This window comes from Schistocerca piceifrons, chromosome 3 (genome assembly GCF_021461385.2).
Source record: "Schistocerca piceifrons isolate TAMUIC-IGC-003096 chromosome 3, iqSchPice1.1, whole genome shotgun sequence".
In the NCBI taxonomy this organism is placed as follows: Eukaryota; Metazoa; Arthropoda; class Insecta; order Orthoptera; family Acrididae; genus Schistocerca; species Schistocerca piceifrons.
In genome coordinates, this window is record NC_060140.1 from 647,934,748 (window position 1) to 647,958,566 (window position 23,819).

Here is a 23,819-nt window from a genome sequence, read left to right on the forward strand (position 1 = left end):
GAATGAAAATATAGTTCCAGAAATTTGTGATAAGTTTTAATTATCCACATAACTTGTTACCAAACTATGATCCTTCAAATTTACAGTACATTCCTTGCCTTCTCTACATTGTGTTGTTTGTCAAGATGTCAGAAGTCTAACTGATACATTATGTTTTTATCATAGCACATTAAAGCAAACAACTGCACAAATTAATCTTAATACTCAGTAGTATAAAACATTGTTATCAAAGTCACTACAGTTAAATGCTAGAAATATGTGGTGAGTGAGATACCTCTTGTAGTGTATTGTCCAACACAAGTAATGGACATCCATGATACTGTTAAATTATTGTTTAATTTTTTCTTTAGTTTTTCATTTTCCATGAACTCTATAGTTATAGAATACTTTCACTTAATTTTATAAAATTTCATATCAGTTATTATAAGTATGTGTGGAATATAAAAATATAGCTAATAAATGAAAATCTAGTAAATATAAAAATAAAGGAAAATCATTTACAGCTAAAATGAAGGATAATATAGTATTGCTTGTGTAATTCAAAATTAACCATTTCTTTTAGAAAAACTTCATTGAAAAGTAATTTAAATAATTGCAGAGGACCTTTCTACATCGTTTGATTTATATTGGACGCCATACCTTTGAAGAGCAGCAAGCTGTTACACAATTCAATGAGACAACAATAAAAGTAATTAATGATGGCTACTGTGATGAGCCACTTACTGGATTGTTCCTGTGGTACAATGAATACTTCGTCCATTCTCTTGAGGTGAGCCCAAAATACTGAAAGTAATGTCACTAGACAAAATATTAGTCACCCTTTAAATGTGCACACTGGTCATGTCATGTGACTGATGCAAGTCACAGCAGTGAAGTGGTTTGCATGTGCCAGCTGGTTATTTAGAATCATGGAGTAAGGTAGGTCGATGTGGAGATGTGATACAAAGGCAGAAAATGAGCTATTATGTTTGGACATTCATAAGACTGTACATGAATTAAGTAGTCCAGTTTGTAGTTGCATTAATCTGGACTGTTGACCACATCTACAAGGAAAGATGTAGCACTCACATCCATGAACCAAAGTGTAGGAACAGTGTCATAAAAGGATTTTGAGAGGGACTAGTGACTAGTGTCACATGTTCTCAATGATAATTGTTTTAAAACCCTTCATAAATTGCTGTGGTCATTGAATGCAGGCCTTCTCAACCGTTGGTGAGTGAACATTGCAAAGAACTGCACACAGTGCACATTCAGTGTGAAGTGCCTCATAAAGGCCATTGTTCACAGTAGTGCATAGAGCTTCACTTCTTCAATGGCCAAAACTACACAGTATCTGACAGTTTCTGACTGGAGGTGTGTAGTATGGGCTGATGAGTCTTTATTTGTTCTATTTTCAAATAACTTAGGGTGTCAAGTGCACTGATACCAAATGAGAAATTTAACCTGCAGTGGGTGTAGTTCCATGATACTTTTGGGGTGTTTTTCGTACCATGAAATAGGCCTATTAATTTAAGTTATCATGAACATCAACTAGGACACTTATACCAATAATACTGGTGATCATGTGTTGCCTTTTCTTCTACATCTTTGTGATGAACATTCTGTTGACTTCAGTTTTCCGAGATGACTACAGCATTTTTCACAGGGCCAAACATACATGTTCCTGATTTAAGAAACATTGAAGTCCTATATTGCAGCTTGAATGATTGACTAAATCATCAGACACCATAGAACATTTGGAACAGTAGCTGAAACATAGCAGTCCCTGCACTCTGGTGCTTCTACCATACCTAATTATTAATAAGTGCCTTCAGCTGGGAATGGCAAACATGTTGAAACTTGTGGGCTCTCTATCTCACAAAATTGATGCCATTAGCCAGATTGGAAGTGGCAATGCAGGGTTTTTGCAAGATTTGTGCAGGGCATGACTAATGTTTTGTTCAGTGTGCTAGTGAAGGGATCTATGAGTTGAGAAGTGTATTATATTAAATGGTAATGTTGAGTTATGAAACCTGTAAGATCACCATCACAAGGAAATGATCTATGCTTTACAACTAATTTATCTTATAGCTCATTGATTTGTACTGTTTGTTGTTTGTAGATTAGGCCCTATTGACAAAAGGGTGCTAGATACATACACTTCTATCACATTACTTTATAGAAGACTTATGTAAGAAATTATAAGATACCAAGGAAAAAAAAAAAAAAAAAAAAACCCTCAGATCTGCCTAAGGTTTGAATCTTCGATCATTCATGGCATACATTTTCCAACACAATTGTTAACTTTATTTGCATGTAGCTGACTGATGTATGGTGCATAGACACACATGATAATAAACAATACTCCAGACTTTGTGAAACACATTCTCTGGTACGCCATCACACAGATATGCAGTTGCATTACACAATACATATGCTAATATTGACTGTTTATGGATAGTTGTCCAGGCTGAAAGTGGTAGAGAAGGAGAAATAGATGTGAAAACTGGAAGGTGAGAAGATGTATAGCATGAGGAGTGAATGTTTACTAATTTTCTAACACTATCACTTACATACCTTACCTTTGTGATTCCATCTGAGAATTCCAACATGCTCACCAACAGCTACTAAAAGCATAATGTCGATAATAAAACTTGTTCATTATTTGATCCCCTTCCTGACACCAGCAGCATGTCATATACTCACCTTATTGTACCCCATTTTTGAGACCTCTGTAACATTATCTTTCAAGAAGATTATGCAAGACTACATTCTGCCAGTGCTGGCCTGACTCAACTTGATATAGAGGACACTATCGTGGTTAGCATGTTCTCAAATTCCCTCTCCTCTAATGACATCTGGTCATCTCGTGCTGAGAGACTGACATGCCACCACTTGCCAGCCACTACGTTGAACTCTTGACGTACAATGATGAAGCAGCACTGAATGCCATATGTGTCTAGCATCCAAGCCAGGTTAGGCGTATTGTTGCTGTCAGAGGTGGCAGGACTGTATATTCTTCCTACTCTGCTGCAGACAATAAGTAAAATTTTGTTATTTGTTACCTTTCCTGGTGCTGCAATTTTAATGGGCAGTGGTATAGTTCTTAGTATTACTAATATTTTGAGTGTACATAGCCTGTTGGATTTTGACATGCCTGTGAGCTGTAAAAGAACATTCATAAACCGGTAAAATAAGTTAAAGGTTGCCTTTGGTGACACCTGTGGCACTCTTTATTGATGACTTTCTTCAGAATTTTCTCTCAAGAGACTAGCTTGTGATTTGGTGTGCTCTGAAATGTGCATTTGCTGCCATTCATGGAATTCACATTGATTTTGTGCTGAGATTAGAATTATCTTGTGCTCCACTGTTATGATGAGTGTAGTTAGAATCAAGTTGTTTTTAATGTCACACAACATTGAAACAAAAGTGTGTTATTTATATTTTGTCACGAAACAAATACAAGAAACTTGTTGATTAAATAATTGATCTTCAGATGACTGTACCATCATTATCCACATCCTCAAGGAAACCCATGCTATTAAATGTCAACATGCTAGTAAGTATGGAGAGAAAAACTTTCAGGTCAATCTTTGGAGATGATGAATGCAACAAACATCAAATATGGGATAAGTGTTGCCACGCATGCACAGCAATACATGTATGGCCAACAATGAGTACATTTTTATAGAGAGTGAACTTTAAATGTACATGTGGTGTAGTTGGACGTAGTTAAGTTTGAAGGAGAATTGAAATTTGTTAATTCAGCAGAAAGCAATTCACTGGGAGTAGAAACCAATTTGGCTTCAGGGTTTTCAAGTGTTATTTTAACTTTGGAAAGTAGGAAATAGGTGAATCAGTACTTTCTTCATTATTGTCAATAATAGATTGATAAGTGATGAGACAGGTATCAAAATTTTATAGTCAATAGCAGGGATGGCTTCTGAGGTAGTGCCACTGTGCCATGGCACCACTTGTATGAAAAAGAAAGAGAAATCTATATGAACTGCACAAAGAACATGTTTCGGTGTATGTATTTTCTGATTTGAAAAGGCACGTTTTGCTGCACGCTCTCTCGTGGTGGTTTTCTGAAGCTCGGAGCCAACTGCAGATTGGCACCATCTGCTCTCATAATCACTGTGTGAAAGGCTTGGCCATCTTTTCTTTTTCGTTTCCTTTATTGTTATTTTCAAACCTTTACATAAATGTAGGCTGGCAGTGGACTATCTACGCCACTCTTCGACCATAGGAAAACATACATTAAACGGGAAGACATACATTTGGGAAGAGAAAAACTAGCACAGTGGTGACGAAATAAAACATACTGTTCTCGTGAAAAAGTCGGAGGCCAGCCATAGGGAAGAGGGGATGGTAGGAGGGAGGGGGGGAGGATGCCAGTGGGAGAGAAGAAGGGAGGGGGAGGGGAGAGGGTATGGGAGGGTGTGGAAGCCTGGGAATGGGGGGAGGAGAGGGAGAGAGGAGAGAGGAGGAAGTGAGGAGAAGAGAGGGGAAAAGAGGGAGCCCTGGGGGAAAAAACACAGCAGTAGGAAGGGGAGGATCAAAACTGGTAGGAAGGGTAGGTAGGTGGAGGTGATGAGGGCATCATCAGGGAGGTCGAGTTGGCAGAAGCCACCTTGGGCAAGGGTATGGAGTGTGGTAAGATGGAGAGCGGGTGTGATGCAGTAGTACAGGCGGGGCAGTGGACAGAGGTGCGAAAGGTTGGGAGAGACAAGCGGGTGAGGGGATCAATTTTACAGGAGGTGTAAAGGATCCGTATCCATTCAAGGAAGAGGAGGAGGTGGGGGAAAGGAATTAAATTGTAGAGGATCCTCCTGGGGGATGGGATGCAGATGCGATAGGCAAGGGAGAGCGCATGGCGTTCCAGGATATGAAGGGGCTTGTAGAAGGTAGGAGGGGTGGAGATCCAGGCAGGATGGGCATAACAGAGGATGGGGCGGATGAGGGATTTATAAGTGTGGAGAATGGTGGAAGGGTCCAGACCCCATGGGCGGCCAGAGAGGAGTTTGAGAAGGTGGAGTCGGGCATGCCTTGGCTTGGTTTGTCCGGAGATGGGGGGTCCAGGAAAGGCGACGGTCAAGGGTGACACCAAGGTACTTGAGGGTGGGGGTGAGGTTAATAGGACGGTCATAGATGGTGAGATAAAAATCAAGGAGGTGGAAGGAAGGGGTGGTTTTGCCTACAATGACTGCCTGGGTTTTGGAAGGATTGACCTTGAGCAGCCACTAGTTACACCAAGTGGTGAACTGGTCAAGATGGGATTGGAGAAGGTGCTGGGAGTGTTGCAGGGTGGGGGCGAGGACAAGGAAGGCAGAGTCATCGGTGTGTTGGAGAAGGTAGATGGGGGGTGAAGGCAGCAGCATGTCCACCATATGTAGAAGGTAGAGAAGAGGGGAGAGGACGAAACCTTGGGGCACAGCGGGGGAGGGGTGGAAAGTGTAGGAATCCTTGTTATGGGTGGTGACATAGGAAGGACAGTGAGAAAGGAAGGAAGCAATCAGACAGATGTAATTAAGAGGAAGGGTGAAGGTTAGGAGCTTGAAGTGGAGACCAGAATGCCATACACGGTCGTAGGCACACTCAAGGTTGAGAGAGAGGAAGATGGTGGTATGACAGGAATTTAGTTGTTTGGAGAGGAGGTGAGTGAGGTGAAGGAGAAGGTCATCGGCAGAGAGGGATGGTCGAAAGTCATATTGGGTAGAGGGCAGGAGGCAGTGCCAGTGGATGCATTGGGTGAGGATGGATTCCAGGACCTTACTGAAGACTGAGGTGAGGCTGATGGGCTGGTAGGATGAGACAGCGGAAGGCAGTTTGTCTGGTTTGAGGAACATCAGGATCCAGGAGGTTTTCCACAGGTCAGGCTAGAAGCCAGTGGACAAGACCACATTATATAGTCTGGCCAGGGTGGAGAGGAAGGAGGCGGGACCGTCACGGAGGTGATGGTAGTTAACACGGTTGTGACTGGGAGTGGTGTTGCGTTTCTTGCGTAGTGTAGCTATGATATCCTGAGTTGTGATTGGGGTGTTGAGTTCAGTGTGTGGAAAGTTGTCAAAGTACTGGAAGCCAGGAGCAAGTGGAGGGGCAGAGGTGTCAGTTCAATCACGTACATCAGGGAAAAGGGTGTAATCAAACTGTGGATCATCAGGGATGGTAAAGATATTGGATAGGTAGGAAGCAAAATGGTTGGGGCTACTAAGGTTATCAGGAAAGGGGTGGTCGTCGTGAAGGAGAGGGTAGTGGAGGGGGGGAGGTTTAGACCCAGTAAGGTGGCAGAAGGCTGACCAGTAGTTAGTAGACGAGTTAATATGCAGGGTAGCGTTAAGGGGGGTGTATGTCTGTCACCAGTCCTGGTGTTTCTTGGCCACGAGCAAGTTTCGGACATGTCGTTGGAGTTGCCAGTGGTGTTGTAGTGTGTCCTGGTCCTGTGTGTGAAGGAACTCACTGTATAGATCATGGGATTCACGAAAGAGGAGGATGGCCTTTGGGGATGAGGTGGGGTGGTGCGGGTGGATGGCGACAGTAGGGATGTGTGCCTCCACGACACAGACATGGTCTGGTGGAGAAAGGAGGTGGCATGGGTAATGTCATCGGGGTGGTGGTAGGAAAGAGGTTGGCTATCAATCCGGGTAGTGAGGGTATCCTGGTAGGCATTCCAGTTGGTGTGGGAATGGTCATGGACATATTTCGGGGGAGGGGTTGATGTGAGGGTCTGGGTGGGGGCGACAACCATCTGATATGGTGAGGATGACAGGGAGATGGTCACTGCCAATAGGGTCGAGGACGTCCACTGTGATGGCGGCCAAGGAGGTTGGGGGAGACCAGGACGATGTTGGGAGTGGTATTGGATTCAGGGTGGGTGTGTTGGGGAAGGGGAAGGAGGTCACCTTGGAAGGTGGTGAGGAACCGATGCCACTGCCGTAGCTGGGTGGCGGAATGACTATGGAAGTTGATGTCAGCGGCAGTCATGTAGGAAGAGAAGGTACGGTCGATGTGGGAAAGGAAGTCACATCATAACACAAGCACCTCTGGCAGCAGACGGATTGGGGAGGGGAATGGGAAGGGTCAACCTTATACCGGTGGTGGAACAGGAGGGCACCCTCTATTAGGAGAAGGTCGATGGAGGGGGTGTGCTCAGAGAAGACCTGTATGAGGCGGGTGGGGCCAGTAGGATTGTAGATTTAGTGGACATCAATCATTTGCAGATAAGGATGTGGCTGGAGCTCTGCCAAAACCTCCTCATCCGTGATCATCGGACTAAGCCGAGTGATCACTGTGGTGAGGGTCAGTGGGCGATGCAGGGGTTGGGGTTGATGGGAAGAGGAAGGTGGAGGAGCTGGGATGAAGGAGGCATTGGGGCCAAAGTGGGCAATAGGCATTTGGGAGAGGATGTTAGTATGGAGGGTGGGGCTAGTGAAGACGATGAGGACAGAGTCTGCACGGGGGGTGAGGAGAGATATAGGGGCTCCCGGGAAGTGTTTGAGTAAGAGCAGGGTGAGGTTTCAGGCCTCCAGGAGGGATGAGTCCAGATTGCACAGGAGTTGGGAAGGGGAGGGAGAGGAGGGGGCACTGGAGAGGGGGGGGGCAGAAGAGGCAGGCGGGGAGATGTCCATGGCATTTCGGAGGGGCGGAGGAGAGAGAGGCTGGGATTTCTCAGTAGTTGAAGAGGTGTGGGTGCCACTGGGGCATTTAACGCAGCAGAAGGGTGTAAGGAGGCTTGGGGGGCAGGTGTGACCGGGACATGGCGGCAGGTGGCAGGTGGCAGCGTCGGGGTGATGGTGGCATGTGCCATGGCTCTTCAGGTGACCACCATGGTGGGGGCTGTAGTAGTGGACAGAACAGCATGGGGGAGTGGAGGGAAGGGATCGAGAGTGGATAAGGGTGTGTGTGGAGAAGGAGCAGGAGATGGGGCTACGAAGGGCACAGGAGTGGGAAGGGTGAGAAGCAGGGGGCTGGCTGGGGGGGGGGGGGGGGGGGGGGGCGCAGCACGTAATCATGGTGGCGGCGGCAGAGGGGGAGGTATAGATGATGGCTATGGTGGTTGCGGTGGTGGTGGGGGTAGTTATGGTGAAGGGGAAGAAGGGAAACGGAACAGAGGAAACAGAAAACAGGGGCAGAAGGAGGATGAGGAAAACGATGAATCACACACGATGGAGAAGATGAAAATGAAGATGACGATGCTGGCCGGGGCCGAAGCCCCACTGCGCTGCTGCTGATGGGAGAGTGGCGGCAGGGGGAACATCCACCACCGGGGGGGCGGTGATGGGCCGGAACGCGTCAGCTGTTGTGGCAGCTGTTGTCGCTGGTGCCGCCGCCGGGCTGCTCTGCTGCTGGGACACTGGGCTGCTAGGCTGCTGGAACCTGCTGGGCTGCTGTAACTGGCTGGCCTGTGGAACCGGCTGGGCTGCTGGAACTGGCTGGGCTGCTGGAAGTGGCTGGGCTGCTGGAAGCTGCTGGGCTGCTGGAACCTGCTGGCGCTGCTGGAACTCGAACTGGAACTGGCACTGGCATTGCTGCTGGGACGCTGGTTGTGACTGCTGATGCATCTGGTGTAATTCCTAACTCTTTAACAATTGTACACAACAATTCTTGAAGGGCGCAACTCTTTCGAGTTCCACCGAAGATGCTCGGCCGTCGGTTTCTACACGCTTCTTATGGTCGCGAATGGAGCCATAGCTGGTCTGGCTTTGGAGCTTCATGTTCCTTCCACCAGAGAGCAGTACAGTGCAGAACTATAGAAACATGCGATCTGTCATCTAACAGTCATGTTAGAATACATCAGGGTGCAAACTTCTTGTAACCCAGTCCTATTATTTTTCTGCAAGTTGATGCTAAAGCATTCCTACACTCAAATTAATGCTTATTTAAATCAAATACAGCAATAATAAACTTAATTACCATTATATGTAGTATCATACAATTTGAATATTATTATGCCCTTAGATTTTGAAACTAAGATGCATTATTTCAACATTGGTATATTTCACAACAGCAGAGCAGTAGGAACACAACAAAAAACTAATATATTCCCACCTGTTGAGCATCCATTTTTCAAACAACAGTATAACAGTATTGTGAGGTCAGGTAACTGACAGTATATAGCTGTGTACACAGTGTTATCTGTAAGGGAAAATTCAGCTGACTGTGGAAATAGCAAACGTGAACAAAATAAATGAGTTATTAAAAATGCCATTTAGTGGCAGGACTCTCAGTGAAAAAATTCAGATAAAAATACTAGGTAGGCCACTCCTGAATCTGAATCTGCAGCAGCAAACAAAAAATCAATGCCCTAAGTTTAATCCAGAAATTTACCAAAGATCAAATGGATTTGTGGCTGTGAAGAAAGCAATGCTGTTTTTTGTTTTCCTTGTGTGTTATTTGGGATAAGACTGAAATAACCGATATTGGGCATGTATGGTCTAAAATAAAAGTACATGAAACATCAAAGTGACATGTGAATAATGTGCTTAGTCTTTCATTTCTAGCCAAAACCAACAGTCAGCAGAAATTAGATTTGCAATATAGACAAACCACTGACAGCCACAACAAACATGTAGAAAAGAATAGATATATATTAAATTTAATTGTAAACTGTATTCAATTCTTTGGAGCTTTGGAAATGGCTCTCAGGGGCCACAATGAATCTGATGCCTCTCAAAAATAGAGGGTTTTCCGCGAGCTAATATACTTCAGTGTGGAACAGGATAAAGATCTTAATGTTCATTTTAGTCAAGCATCAGTGTTCAAAGGCATTTCTAAGACTGTTCAGAATGAACTACTGTACTGAATGTGTACCATGATGAAAAAACTTTGTTAATCTAGGCAGTCAGAATGTTCATACCATAGCTGAGAGTAGGCCTATTCTGAAAGAAATTGAACCATTAATTGGTGATGACTGAGCAAAACTAACAGCTCAGAGTTACAATGGTGCAAATGTTATGAGTGGCAAGTCAAATGGGGTTAAGAAATTAATTTAATTAAAGACAAAAACCCAAATGAAAACTGCATCCACTGTTATACACATCAGTTCAACCTTATTATATCTACGGCAGCCTCTGTTAATCACAAAGCCCGCATTTTTTTGCACATCTTTCTGGTATTTCTTCATTCTTTCTTTATTCACCAATAAGATCAAAAGTGTTGCATGGTATTATTCTAAAAAGCTTGCCTCATGTGTGTGTCATGAGATGGAATTACCATTCTGGAGTGGTAAAAGATGTTTTTGAAAACAGGGAAGATCCTATTGCTGTTATGGAAGTAACTGAAACAAGTGAAAGCATAAAACTATCTTTTACTGTTGAAAAAGCTGGTTCATACAAACAAAAACTGCAAGATAATGAATTCATTTTCTATCATTTTTCTGTAAGATATTTCCTCATGCAGACATACTTTTTAATCAGCTTCAACCAAGGCAAAACAAGACATCCAGAACTTAGAAGAGGCAATGCAAAACATCAGAGATGACATTGACTCAATCCTTAATGACATTAGTTTCAAATATGATGAAATTATGCCTGTCATGAAGCCACAGGTTTTTGATGGGCACAAAAAAAAGAGATGCTTTGAAAGTATGCGTTGCTATCCTTTCTGAAACAAAATTACATTTTCAGTTCACTGGACACCTCATTGCAGCCAATTTATTTGATGTAAATCAGTTTGACAAACACATCACATATTTTCCACACAAATACCTTGAAATTACAGACATATACATTTCTGCAAAAAAGAAATTAGATGGGTGAGGTTCAATTCGTCTACGTTAGCTTGAGTTGAGAGCAGTTTCTGGCACAGTTCCATTTCTTTCCCTGATTCTAGAGGATGAACTTCGTGACACATCTGATGAGACTGTTAAAAGTTTTGAAATTTCTAATAACGACACCTATCTTGACATTAGAAGCTGAGCGAAGCCTTTTGATGCTCAAGAGACTTAAAACATTCCTGCGACACACCATGAAAGAACAACAACTGAGTGCCTTAGGGATGCTATCCTGTGAAAAGTCATTCAACTGTAAAATTGAACATTTCCATTTGAGAGTGACATATTTATTTGCCAACAAAGAATAGATTTTCAATACCATTCCTACTAAATATTTTGAAGCTGTCTTCCCAAAGTCATGGAGCTGCTGAGTTAGTACAGTGTCTTTAGTTTTAAATGTCAATAATTTGATTAAATTTGCTTCACAAAATCCAGATTACAAGTTGGAATAATTTGCATATGCTCTATTATTTCTAGTACTGGCACTCATGTTTTCAAAATAGTTATATATCTTTTTATGAATGCAGTTTTCTGTTATCCTGGATAGGATTGATACTGCTGAAATTGGCAAGTAGTTATTTGGGAGGTTTCATCACTTTTTTGTGCATAGGTAATGTAACTATGAGTTTAAGACATCTGGGAAAATTCTTTCATCGAGTACTGTGTTTGACTATGAGAGAACGGCATTTTAATTTCCTTTGCTATATACTTTTTATGAAATTACTGATTCCAAATTAGTCTTTTGTTTAGGAATTGCTTTCTTTGCATATTGATTTGTGAGTATTATGTAAAATGATTAAGGTCTAAGTAAATTTCTCACTTGTTTGTTTTGACCGAGTGAGCAGGACTTCTGCATCTATAGCAGCATTATTGAGTGGTATCATGGTGCTAGCATCATTTAAATATTCATTGGTATCTCACAGGCAGTAGGGATAGGTACTGTTTTCTTTGTTGATATTTCCCTTTTAATGACATTCAACGCTCTTTTACATTTATTTTTGGAATTTAAAATATACTCTTCGATTGCACTACAATTAGAATTTTGTATTTTGGAGCTGTAGAGTTTTCTCGTATTTGTGTGATTTTCTTTCTTCCAATCACTTTCATGAGACTCAACTTTCATAATCAGTTGTTGTATATTGAGTTTGTTAAGTTGTGAAATGTACCACTTGTTGGTATGGTGCAACTTATGTGTAATATTAATACAATATCATTTAATCAAACAATGGAAAATCCAGGATGGACTGTAACAATATTATGAAATGGATATACAGTATCATTTAGTCACCATGGGGCACATCTTTTCTGCTATGTACTTAATCTCTGTCAGGAAAATAGAAAAATATTTACTAATAGTTTTATTACTATCAATTTTTGAGCCCAATCCATTCTGTTAACTGGTATATCATGTTGTTTACATTAGTGTCTTCTAGAATTCTTTATGTCACTTGCCTTCATTGATATTGAGAGCTGAATTTTTCATTTGAAGCCACTGTCTTGTGTGAGCTGACAGTCCCAATTCTACAACATCATATTCAAGAGTGTCTCTGTGTACATTACTAATTATGTTATCAAGACTTGCATTCAGTCAATTGAGCTTTCTGGCGAGACAATTTTGGATCAATGACTTAAGAGAATTAACCAGATGAATCACATTTTTCCTCTTTTCTTTATATCTATATTAACATCACATACTGTTATAATTTTATGCAATTAAAACTTGGACAACGGCAATATTAAAGTATTAACTTTACTATAAAAACCATCCCATCAGAGTCTGGAGTTTGATAAACTGAGACAATTACAACTGTTTTTGTGTGATTTACCATGATGTTGTTATTGTTGTTGTTGTTGTCCTCAGTCCAGAGACTCGTTTGATGCAGCTCTCCGTTCTACTCAATCTTGAGCAAGCTTCTTCATTCCCGAGTAACTACTGCAACCTACATCCTTCTGAATCTGCATAGTGTATTCATCTCTTGGTCTCCGTCTACAATTTTTACCTTCCACACTTCCCACCAATATTAAATTGTTGATCCCTTGGTGCTTCAGAATCTGTCCTACCTACCAATCCCTTCTTTTAGTCAGGTTGTGCCACAAATTCCTCTTCTAAACAATTCTGTTCAGTACCTCCTCATTAGTTATGTGATCTACCCATTTAATCTTCAGCATTCTTCTGTAGCAACACATTTTGAAAGCTTCTATTCTCTTCTTGTCTAAACTATTTATCGTCCATGTTTTGCTTCCATACATGGTTACACTCCATATAAGTACTTTCAGAAAGACCTTACCATACCAGCTACTTAAACACACCTTCCAGGCATATCCTACTAAGTCCTATGACTGAATAATGTAAATAAAGGTTGCTGTTAATGCAGATTGAACCTCGGGCACATGAAATGTTTTCTTTTTTTTTTCTTTTTTTTTCTATAGGTAGTAAGTACCAAGTATCCAAGAGGAACATGTAATCCTATTTCAGAGCCATTCACCGGTGTTTGTTGATACAGAAAAAACAGCAGTTGATTTTTTCAAGCCACTATTGCCATTTATTGGTACAGTTTTCACTGGGTCTTACATGTTCATTTATTTCAATGGAAGCTCTAAAGCAATACATTCATATGAATGAATGCTACTACTGCAGTTTCCTCTTAAAGTGGTTTCTACCCTTCCTTGCCCTGTTATGTCATTTTCTCTAAAAGGTAGGTGTATGAGCCTCCAGAAAAAGACTTTCTTCTGAAAACGAGACTATTACATTCACACATTTAATTTAATTTTGTTTATCTCTTAGCACAGAACTTTCTTACCATGGTAATTTAGATGCTCATCAAGTTCAGTGTGCTTGTTTTTCACTAAGCTACTAATTCCATTGATTAGCATTTTGTTTAAGTGGAGCATAGTTATTTACTCTGAGAACTGGTTTTATGTATTTCTTTTTTAACCCATAAATTAGTGATCAGCTCTTGTCTATGAGGTATCCACACAACAGTGATTTTCATCTTATTTACATTTAATAAATTCCGCAAACCTGTTTTTGGCTTCATTATGTGCTATTTCATTTTCACCATTCACATAAACAACAATGTCACTGTCTTTCAGTATATTCTTATGTTACAAGACGTCTTCAATCATATTTTTCACCCATGTGCACCATTTCATGATGCCAGTTACATGAAAATCGATATTCACATCCTGTAAATTGCTTTTTTCCATGGTTAGCTGCTAGAAATAGGACATTGCATTTCCTTTCCCACTGACTTCATTTTTATGACATTACAAATTTTTTTCGACATTACAGTACATGGAATGCTCATTTTCAGTGTTTATCAAGTTGTTGCTGTTTTCTGAAAACATACTGAACCTGTTTGTGCAAATGGATTTCATTGAGACTGTGGTACTTCTTGAATCAATTTGTTAGATATTTCTAGAGAAATAGGAAGCATGATGGAATTGTTTATCCACCTTTGGCCATTGTTTTATCTGTGAAGTGTTTTGAATTATTTATGCAACTTTGGCTATTTTTTCCACTGGCAAGTGTGATTGAATAGTTTATGCACTTATGGCCATTTTCCCTCCACTATTGCACTAGGAAGCACTTGTGCACATGAATTTCAGAGCATTTGTAGTTTTCTGTATCACATTTTACCTGGTAAAATGCTTTGGATACTGCTTGAAGCTGATGTTTGTTCCTCAAACTTTTTTCACCTCAGAATATCAACAACTCACTGAAAGTTTTTTAAATATTGATTTAACTTTTTGATTACAACTTTAAACTCATTGCAAAGGCCTTTTTTTTTTTTACAATGTAACAATAAACTCTCGTCACATCAATATTACTTGCATCTGCACTTGATGCCATCTTGTGGAAGACGCAGAGTCAATGGTGTTATATAACAATGAGAAACTGGAAACATTTATTTCCACACAGAAGTGTGGAGAAAAACAGTTACTGATACATAGAAAAACCATTAACCAAACTCTGGATAGATATGTATCTAGTAGAGCAATTTGTAACAGAAAGGCCCATCCACAGTTTGCACTCTTCACAAAGAAACTTGTAAGCAACAGCAACTATGGCACAGTAAGTACAAAATGTGGGAGTAGCATATATAGAGAGATTCTAAGTGAAACAAATCTGACTATCAAAAGAGCATTGCATGAAGATTGTAATAACTACTCTATCATAATTTTACTGGATGACCTCTCAAAAAACTCAAAGAAATTCTGGTCATATATAAAGCTTGTTAGTGGCACCAAAGTAAGTATTCAGATAGTCATGGATGGAACTGCAAGTAAGGGTGCAAAGAAAAAACAGAAATGCTTAATGATTGTTTTCAAATTTTCCTTTACAAAGGAAAATCTATGTGTAGTACCACAGTTTAATTCTTGAACCACACAAAGATAGTTTATAGGCCTATAGATATAAGTGTCAGTGGCATTGAGGAACAGCTGAAACTGACAAAACTTTACAAACCCTTAGGACCTTATGGAATCCTTAGCAAATTCAATACCAAGTTTGAGACTGTGTTAACACTTATCAACCATAATATAGTATAGACCTCTTGAACAAGAATCTATGCCCAATATTTGGAAGAGAGCACAAGTTCCACATGTCTACAAGCAGGGTAGTAGAAGTGATCCACAAAATTATGCCCCCATATCATTGTCATTCATCTGTTGCCGAATATTGGAACCAACTACATGTTGTATTTCCACTGGCTGGGTGAACCCGGTATATCACATGCACCTGCATCAGCAACAGCTGTGTAGAATGCCCACTGTGAGTGAAATTGATTGATATTATGTCATTGCTACACCAAAACAAATGCAAGATGCATGTTGGTATAGGCACTCTCCTCTTTCTTCTGTATTGCTTATGTTCTTTGTAAAGTTACAGTTGTTCTCTGTAAGATTACATACAAGCTTAGTATGAAGTGGTAGCCAAAAGTAGCAGCTGAGAAGTATGAGAGGAAGAGCAATAGTCAGTTTTTTCAAAGGAGCTTCTTCTCCTCTTCCTCTTCCTCTCACCCCTCCCCCCCTCCCTCCCTCTCTCTCTCTCTCTCTCTCTCTCTCTCTCTCTCTCTCTCTCTCTCTCTCTCTCTCTCTCACACACACACACACACACACACACACACACACACACACACAAACACATAATTGTTAATGTGAGTAAATTAGAATTATGAATTATTCATAATTTGTTGCTAGTACACCTTCCTTACTTTATGTGAGGCCCAGAGAACCATGTGCAGTTACAAGGCTCCTCTTTCACTGTATTCTGCTTCTCACTTTCTGCCACCTTTCACATTCTGTGATGATCTACAGCCATTCCTCATGGTTTCCATCTCTCCACCTTTTCTTAGGTGTATCCAGTGATCATCTTCTCCGGGGAGTAAAAGCAGTGGATTTCAAAGGCCATCAATGTTTGACCGCATGAGCAACATGACCTGCCCATACAAACCAATTGGTTCTCATTAGCCCTACAGTTTATGGGCTGTTGTAGAGCTCATTCAGTTCACAACTGTGCTGAAGAGATTTCATACTCTAAAATGAGAAGATTACTTCAGAACACTCCAAGAATCAGTCTTTCATACAGCTAGAAATTGGAATTGCTTGACAAGCTGTGAGATTTGAGAAGCTGAGAGAGACTGATGAATGCTCACCTTGCAGCTTGGATCCTTGTTCTGATCTTTACCTCACACAGTATGTCCTCTGTGTAGATCACCAGTAGATATTTAAAATCATGAAATACTTTGCAGAATTTGGTTGTGACTACAAGAGGCTCAAACAGGTGTCTGGAATAAGGGTGAGTCCTGCTCATCACCTGATATTCAGTTTTTGATTATTCATGAGGCCAGTATTCCTCACTGATACCTTCACACTGTCATTCATGAGGCCAGTATTCCTCACTGATACCTTCACACTGTCATTCATCTGCATCAGTTTTCCCTTCAGCTAGGATAATAGAGCCACACTGCAGGCAAATGATAGATATGCGATTTTCTCATGTTCAACTGTTATACGGACCTTTCTGTCTCACAGCTTTTGAATCAGTGTGATGAATTCTAAGTAGGTTAAAAAGTTTCTCAGGTAATCCAAAGTTGATTAAGCCATTCATTAAGCTCTCCCACCTAACTCAGCTGAGTAACTTCTTAAAATATATGAAGAGCACATGAAGGTCTTTGTTATACTTCTAAATTCTCTCAGTGGGCCATTGCAGTATGTGAACATTGTCTGCAGTATAGCTACTCTACAGAAGTAGCTTACAATGACTGATTCTGCTACTTAATGTATAAATTGACTGAATCCACCTCCATTCAGGCTCTCCTTGTGATGAAATTTCTCGAACAAAATGTGTGAATGGGTGAATAGTAAAATAGCAATGCATGTGACTTGTATCATCTGACATATGGTGTGGTTAACATTGCATCCTGTCATGATGTGTTTTATATCACTCACTTCATATTTGCAAACCAAGCAATCTTGAATAGTCCTGGGGAAAGGATTACTCAATTTGGAAGCTCAAGCACGTGTCTGTTAATCAGGCATATCCAATATGTGGTTATCTCTTATTTGTGACTACATCATAAGCTGGAGCAGATAGAATAGTGATGTCAACTTTTGCCTTGCAACTAGGTGACTCATTGTAAATGGATTTCCACCTTTTTCTTTAAAACTAAAGAAATAAAGACATTAGAGCATTTCCGGTTATGAGACCAGGTTATTTAGCCTGGCAAATGGGTGGTATTTGTATTTGTATTTATTTATTTATCCTGTGGATCACATATTGTACAAAGGACACATGATATAGGACAAGTCATTTTTCTTAACAAATATGTAGTTTGGAGAAAAAAAATAGGCAATGGACTGCCATTTAAAAAATGTACACAAAATTGTTCATTGATGAATATAGTAACTTCACATACAGAGAATACAAACAATTTACATTGGGGAACTAAGAAACATGTAGGCAATGTAGTGCTACTTTAAATTTACACAAATAATCACTGAGATTACAGAATAGTGAAAATGTCAACTGGAAACACAACAGAAGGACAATGTCATTTAAAAACTACATTAAACATGAAATTAACATTGAGATTTCACAGGCAATTAAGTTTTAATACTAATAGAATGTGTACTTGTACATTCAAAAGCAAGTTGAAAAATTTTGGGAAGTGAAACTGAAACATAGTTGTGTATAGTAGAAATTAGGTTATTATTTTGCCTACAGAATGTTTTACTCTAATCACAGTATTTTACAAAGGAACTTTATAATTTTTCATTTCCAGGAATTCTTGTACTGAATAGAAACAGCTGGAATCAGCTAAGTTCTTCTCTGAATTTCGAGAGGTAACAAAAGTTTGAAATGATGATCTAATGAAAGGTGCATGGAAAACATGTATTGGTGACATGAAAAAGAAAGTTGCCACTCACCATATAGTGGAAGTGCTGAGTTGCAAATAGGCACAACAAAAAGACTGTCACAGATAAAGCTTTTGGCGCAGCTGAAAGCTTTATCTGTGGCAAACTTTTGTTGTGCCTGTCTGTGACTCAGCATCTCTGCTATATGGTGAGTGGAAACTTTACTTTTCATAATACTGTTACATTTAATCCTAGATTTCCATTGTTTGATTATTGTTAAGATGATGATGATGATAACATTTTAATATTTATGAATTTTCTTAGAACATTTCTGGGTAAGAAATGACATGTTCCACAATTTTGCATCAAAGACACAGGCCAACTGCAACAAATAAATAAATAAATAAAACATTGCTTCAGATTATCGGTGTTTATGAATAATAACAGAGTTGTGTGTATTGCAAATCCCAAATAAATTTGAAATCAGACATCTCTTCCAGACTGAGAACCAAGATGTTCACATTATTTTGTGCATTCCCTGTACTATGTCTAGCACGACTATATCTACAATAAATACCACAAATATTACAAAAATTTAGCCAGACTGGAAGAAAACAGTAAAATTCACATCAGGAACAGGGGGTTAAATGCTTACAGCCTGTTCCATCGCTGTACACATTATCTTAAAGGAAATATTTTCAGAATTATAGGTCTCTGTAGTCTTGGTACATTTCTGGCTAATCTCATAGTACATCGCACTGAACAAGAAAGTAAAACTGGAAAACATATAAATCTAACACCTGTGTCATTCTTTACAGTGAGTCAAACTCCATCCCTTTCATAATGGAATGGAAGTGGCTGTCTTTAAAATTTAACAACATTGTGTAACCTATATTTTCACCAAAGAAAATAAGCACTTATTCATAAGAGGAATTTTTGAATTTTAAGGTTATTGTACTTGCTTGAACCTAAATGTATCTATAATGTCCTTTTGAAGCACGTAATTTCATGAATTTGCTGCAGTATAAACAAGTCTATCAAGAATATGTAAAAAATGTTTATTTCATATGTACAATCATCTGCACTTACTCTATCCATGTTCACACTTAAGGAGTACCATTTAATATTACTTGAATTGAAACATTTTAGTTCGTGTTCCATTACAAAAGATGTTACAGGGATCAGAAGAAACACTGAACAGACACCTGCAGCTGTTACTGGAACAAATAGAGACTGGTGTAATTGGAATCAGTGCTATGAAGGTTATTCTCACGTCTTACCACATTAAACAGGTAAGAAATTTTTCACTCAGGTTACCTATACTGCTAAAGATGGCATCTAAATGGTTGGTCCACGTACTACTTCAGAAACATGGAAACACGAGTTGATTCCTTCATGGAGATCTTCAGTGTGAGCTAGTAGGATCCTTGCCCAGTTCGTGTACTATTTAAAACCTTGTCTTCCAAGTAAAACAGTCAACAGACCAAAGAGGCATCACTTTTTGTGGCCAAGATAACTATGTTTTTCACCAGATCCAGGAAAGACATGTGTGGAATGTTATGTTGCCAGGCTTGACATCTTTGCTAACAGCCAACTTCACCTTGCAGAAGAAAATGTTCAGATTCCTAAGAAGACTTTTTTTTAATTAGAACTGTAATCTTAGTGGTAACCGGTAACATTTTGAAACAACTACATACCGACTCACTAAAATCAGGGAAAAACAGCCCTACTCTTATGCATCATCACTATCTGTTTATCCTTTCTCAGCTTTCCACATAAAATTACTATACAAAATTTCCTATTCTGTAATTACTGACATTTCTGAATTAATTCTTAGCAAGAGGTGCTTCATTTTGTTTAGTTTAATTGGTTCAAAAGTTTTACTGCTATTCTTTGAGGCTGTGGTTTCAGAATACTGTATCATATTTACATCCTTTCAAATGCTCTGTTAATTTATTCTTTACCCATGGTTTCTGGCTGATAATTTTAAGCTGAGTGTATAGGGCTGATGATACAATTTTATAGGCAGACAAAGACAGGTGAACATCAGTGTTTTGGCTGCATTTACCATACTATATTACATCAATTTGTAAATACAATGTGTACACATCAAATGTACAACAAAGAAAGCAGGATTAAGCTTTAGAGGCAAAAGTGAGATAATTACATATTTTCTGCTGTAACATAACATCTAAATAAGGGAAAGGCACTCACTCACTTAATAGCAGATCAATGTGCAGAGCACAGTGACATATAACAGAAGACAGCATACACACTACCTTCCAAGCACTAGCTCTTTTGCTAGCAGTATTACACACATTCAATTACACGCATTCACGCAGACACTTAAACACACACTCCTGTTACCATGCAAAACTAATTGCTGATGCTCAGTTTTTGAAATTAGTGACCTGAGCTGATGGCAGTGAGGAGGACATAGGGAATGTTGCAAGGAGGGCGTAGTAGAAAAAAGACTGCAAGAGAGCAGGATGTGTTGAAGAGAGAACTCCCATTTGCTTAGTTCAGAGAAACTTGCACTAGAAGGGAGTATCCAAATGGACCACTCAGCAGCTGTTGAAGTCATTCATGTTGTGGTTTGCAGCACGTTCAACAATGGTATGGTCAAGTTGGCAGTTTGCTACAGTTTGCTTTTTCCCTTCTCTCCTATGTCCATGCAATTCCTTTTCCGCCTAGATCACACATTGCCTTCTCCAGCCACTCTTCCTCCCCCCCCCCCCCCTCCCACCATGTGGGCATTCTCCCTCTCACTCTCACTCTCACTCTCCCTCCCCCTCCCCCTCCCCCTCCACCCCTCGCTCTCCCACTCCCTCTCCATCTCCTTCCCTCTCTCTCTTTCTCTCTCTTCCTCTCCTCTCCCTCCTTTTCAGTCTCTTTCCCCTCTCTCTCCCCTCCCTTTCTCTCTCTTCATCTCAACTCTTCCTCCCTTTCCCCCTCCCTTTTTCACCCTCAGTTACCCCCTTCTTCCCCTTCCTGAATCTGGTTTTGTTGTATGCTCTGTACTTTTTTGTCTTGTTGTGCAGCCACAAAGCCATCTGGCCAAAGGCACGCCTCTTTCCCTCTACCCCCTCCTTTCTACGTTTTAAATGATTTAAGAAAAATTAACCTCTTTTCTTCCTTAATTGATTTAGCTGCTTGTTAAAAGCCTTTTGCCTCCTTCATTTGGTGCACTCATTTTCAATTTGAGATTTCCTGTTTTGTGTAATGATTTTCCTTTCCTCTTATTGTGTGGTCATGTATTTTTTTATTTAGCACAAGTTTATCACTTGCTTCAAAAAAATGGCTCTGAGCACTATGGGACTTAACATCTGAGGTCATCAGTCCCCTAGAACTTAGAACTACTTAAACCTAACTAACCTAAGGACATCACACACATCCATTCCTGAGACAGGATTTGAATCTGCGACCTTAGCGGTTGCACGGTTCCATACTGAAGTGCCTAGAACCGCTCGGCCACACTGGCCAGCTATCACTTGCTCTCACTGCTATAATATTCTGATTATATTATTTTTAAGTGGTTAACTTCCCCATATATGAATTGTGTAGGGCAGCTGTGGGAACACAAGTCCATAGTGTGTTATCCTGAGTACGTTTATCATCCACAATGTTAGCAATTTTGCTCATGATGTAAACAACCCAGGTCTCACAGGCCATAAAATGCTGGGATAATGAACTGAACTCAAATTTAGTTTTTATGACTTTTCTATCTGAAGTATCATCATGTAGAAATTTATGTAATTTAGTTTGGGAATACAGCTTGTATACAGAAGTTACCACATTGTACTCATCTTGAAATTCTTGTTCTTGTAGATAATGGCTCAGCTTTTAGTCCTTCCAGGGATTCCTTTACTTCACCTTGACCTCACTATCCTTCCCCAGGTCCCTTACTAAGAACATCAACCTTACAGCAGAAGAAAGGACAGCCATACACAACCTCAAAACAAATCCAGACCTAATCGACTTACCTGCAGACAAAGATTCCACCACTGTCATTATGAATCAGAGTGACTACTTGGTGGAAGGCCTTATCCAGTTAACTTACTTCTCCACCAAGAAACTCTGCCAGAGTGATCCATCCTAGAAGTCCAACGTAACCTCCAATCTCTGCTTCAAGCCTTAGGCCCTTCTCAGAAACTCTTCCCTAAATCCATTCCCTCCTCACTTCTACGACACCCCAAACAACTCCACCTTGTACATGCCCTCCAAAATCCACAAACCCAACAATCCTGGACGCCCCATTATAGCTGCTTATTGTGGTCCCAGTGAAATAATTTCAGCCCCCATTAGCCAACACCTCCAACCAATTGGCAAAAAGCTAGCCTACTATGTCAAAGATACCAACCTCTTCCTTTGCTTACTCTTCATCATCTCCACCCTTTGCTTCCTGAATCCTTACATGTCACTGTTGATGTCACTTCCCTATATACCAACATTCCACAGGCCCATGGTGTTGCCACTATTGAATACCACCTTTCCCAAGGTCCTCCAGACTCCAAACCCAGTATTCCATTCCTCGTACACCTTAGTAACTTCATTGTAACACACACTACTTCTCCTTTGAATTGAAGGTATAAAAATCAAATATGCAGCACAGCAATAGGCACCCACATAGCAAACTTCCCTGCTAACCTGTTTATGGGCCATCTGGAGGAAACCTCCCTAGTTCCCAAAATCCCCAGACCACTGGTCTGGTTCAGGTTCATTGATGATATCTTCATGATGTGGTCTCAGGGTCAAGATACCCTCTCTTCATTCCTTTACAACTTCAACATCTTCTCTTCTACCCAATACACCTGATCCTCCTCAACCAAGCATGCACCTTCCTGGACTTTGACCTTCTCCTCACTGATGGCCCCATTGACATGTCTATCTACAATGAACCCACCAACCACCAACTGTGCCTGTATGTTGATAGCTGCCATAACTTCCCTGGCAACTCAGGGATAATGTATCTGCAGTAACAAGAATTCCCTTGCCCACTATGCTGAAGGTCTCACCAAGGCCTTCACAGACAGTCATTACCCCTAGACCTGCTTCACAATTAGATCTCCCATGCCATTTCTGCACCCCCCCCCCCCCCCCCCAATACTCCCACCATCCCCGAAAACTATCTACAAAGGAGTGCACCTTTCACGACCCAGTTCTGCCCCAGACTGGTACAACTGAACCACATCCTTTTTCATGGCTTTTGTTACCTATCATCATGCACTGAAATAAGAGACAGCCTACTGAAGATCCTTCCCACCCCTCCAAAAGTTTTATTCTGTCACCCACCCAACTTCCACAACATCCTAGTGCATAACTATACTACTGCCAATCCCATTCCCTTGCCACAAAGATCACATCCCCGTGGAAGACCTGGGAGCAAGACCTGCCCAATTCACCCACCTAGCACTTCCTATTCTAGTCCTGTCACAGGCTTATCCTACCTCATTACATGGCGAGCCACATGTGAAAGCAGCCATGTCGTATGTCACCTCTGATGCAATCACTGCACAGCTTTCTATTGGTATGACTATGAACCAGCTGTCCACCGGGATGAATGGCCACTGCCAAACTGTGGTAAAGAGCATGGTTGACCACCCTGTGGCACAATATACAGCTGAAAATTGCGTGCTAGATTTCAATAGCTGCTTCACAACCCAGGCCATCTGGATCCTCCCCTACACCACCAGCTTTTCTGAACTGCACA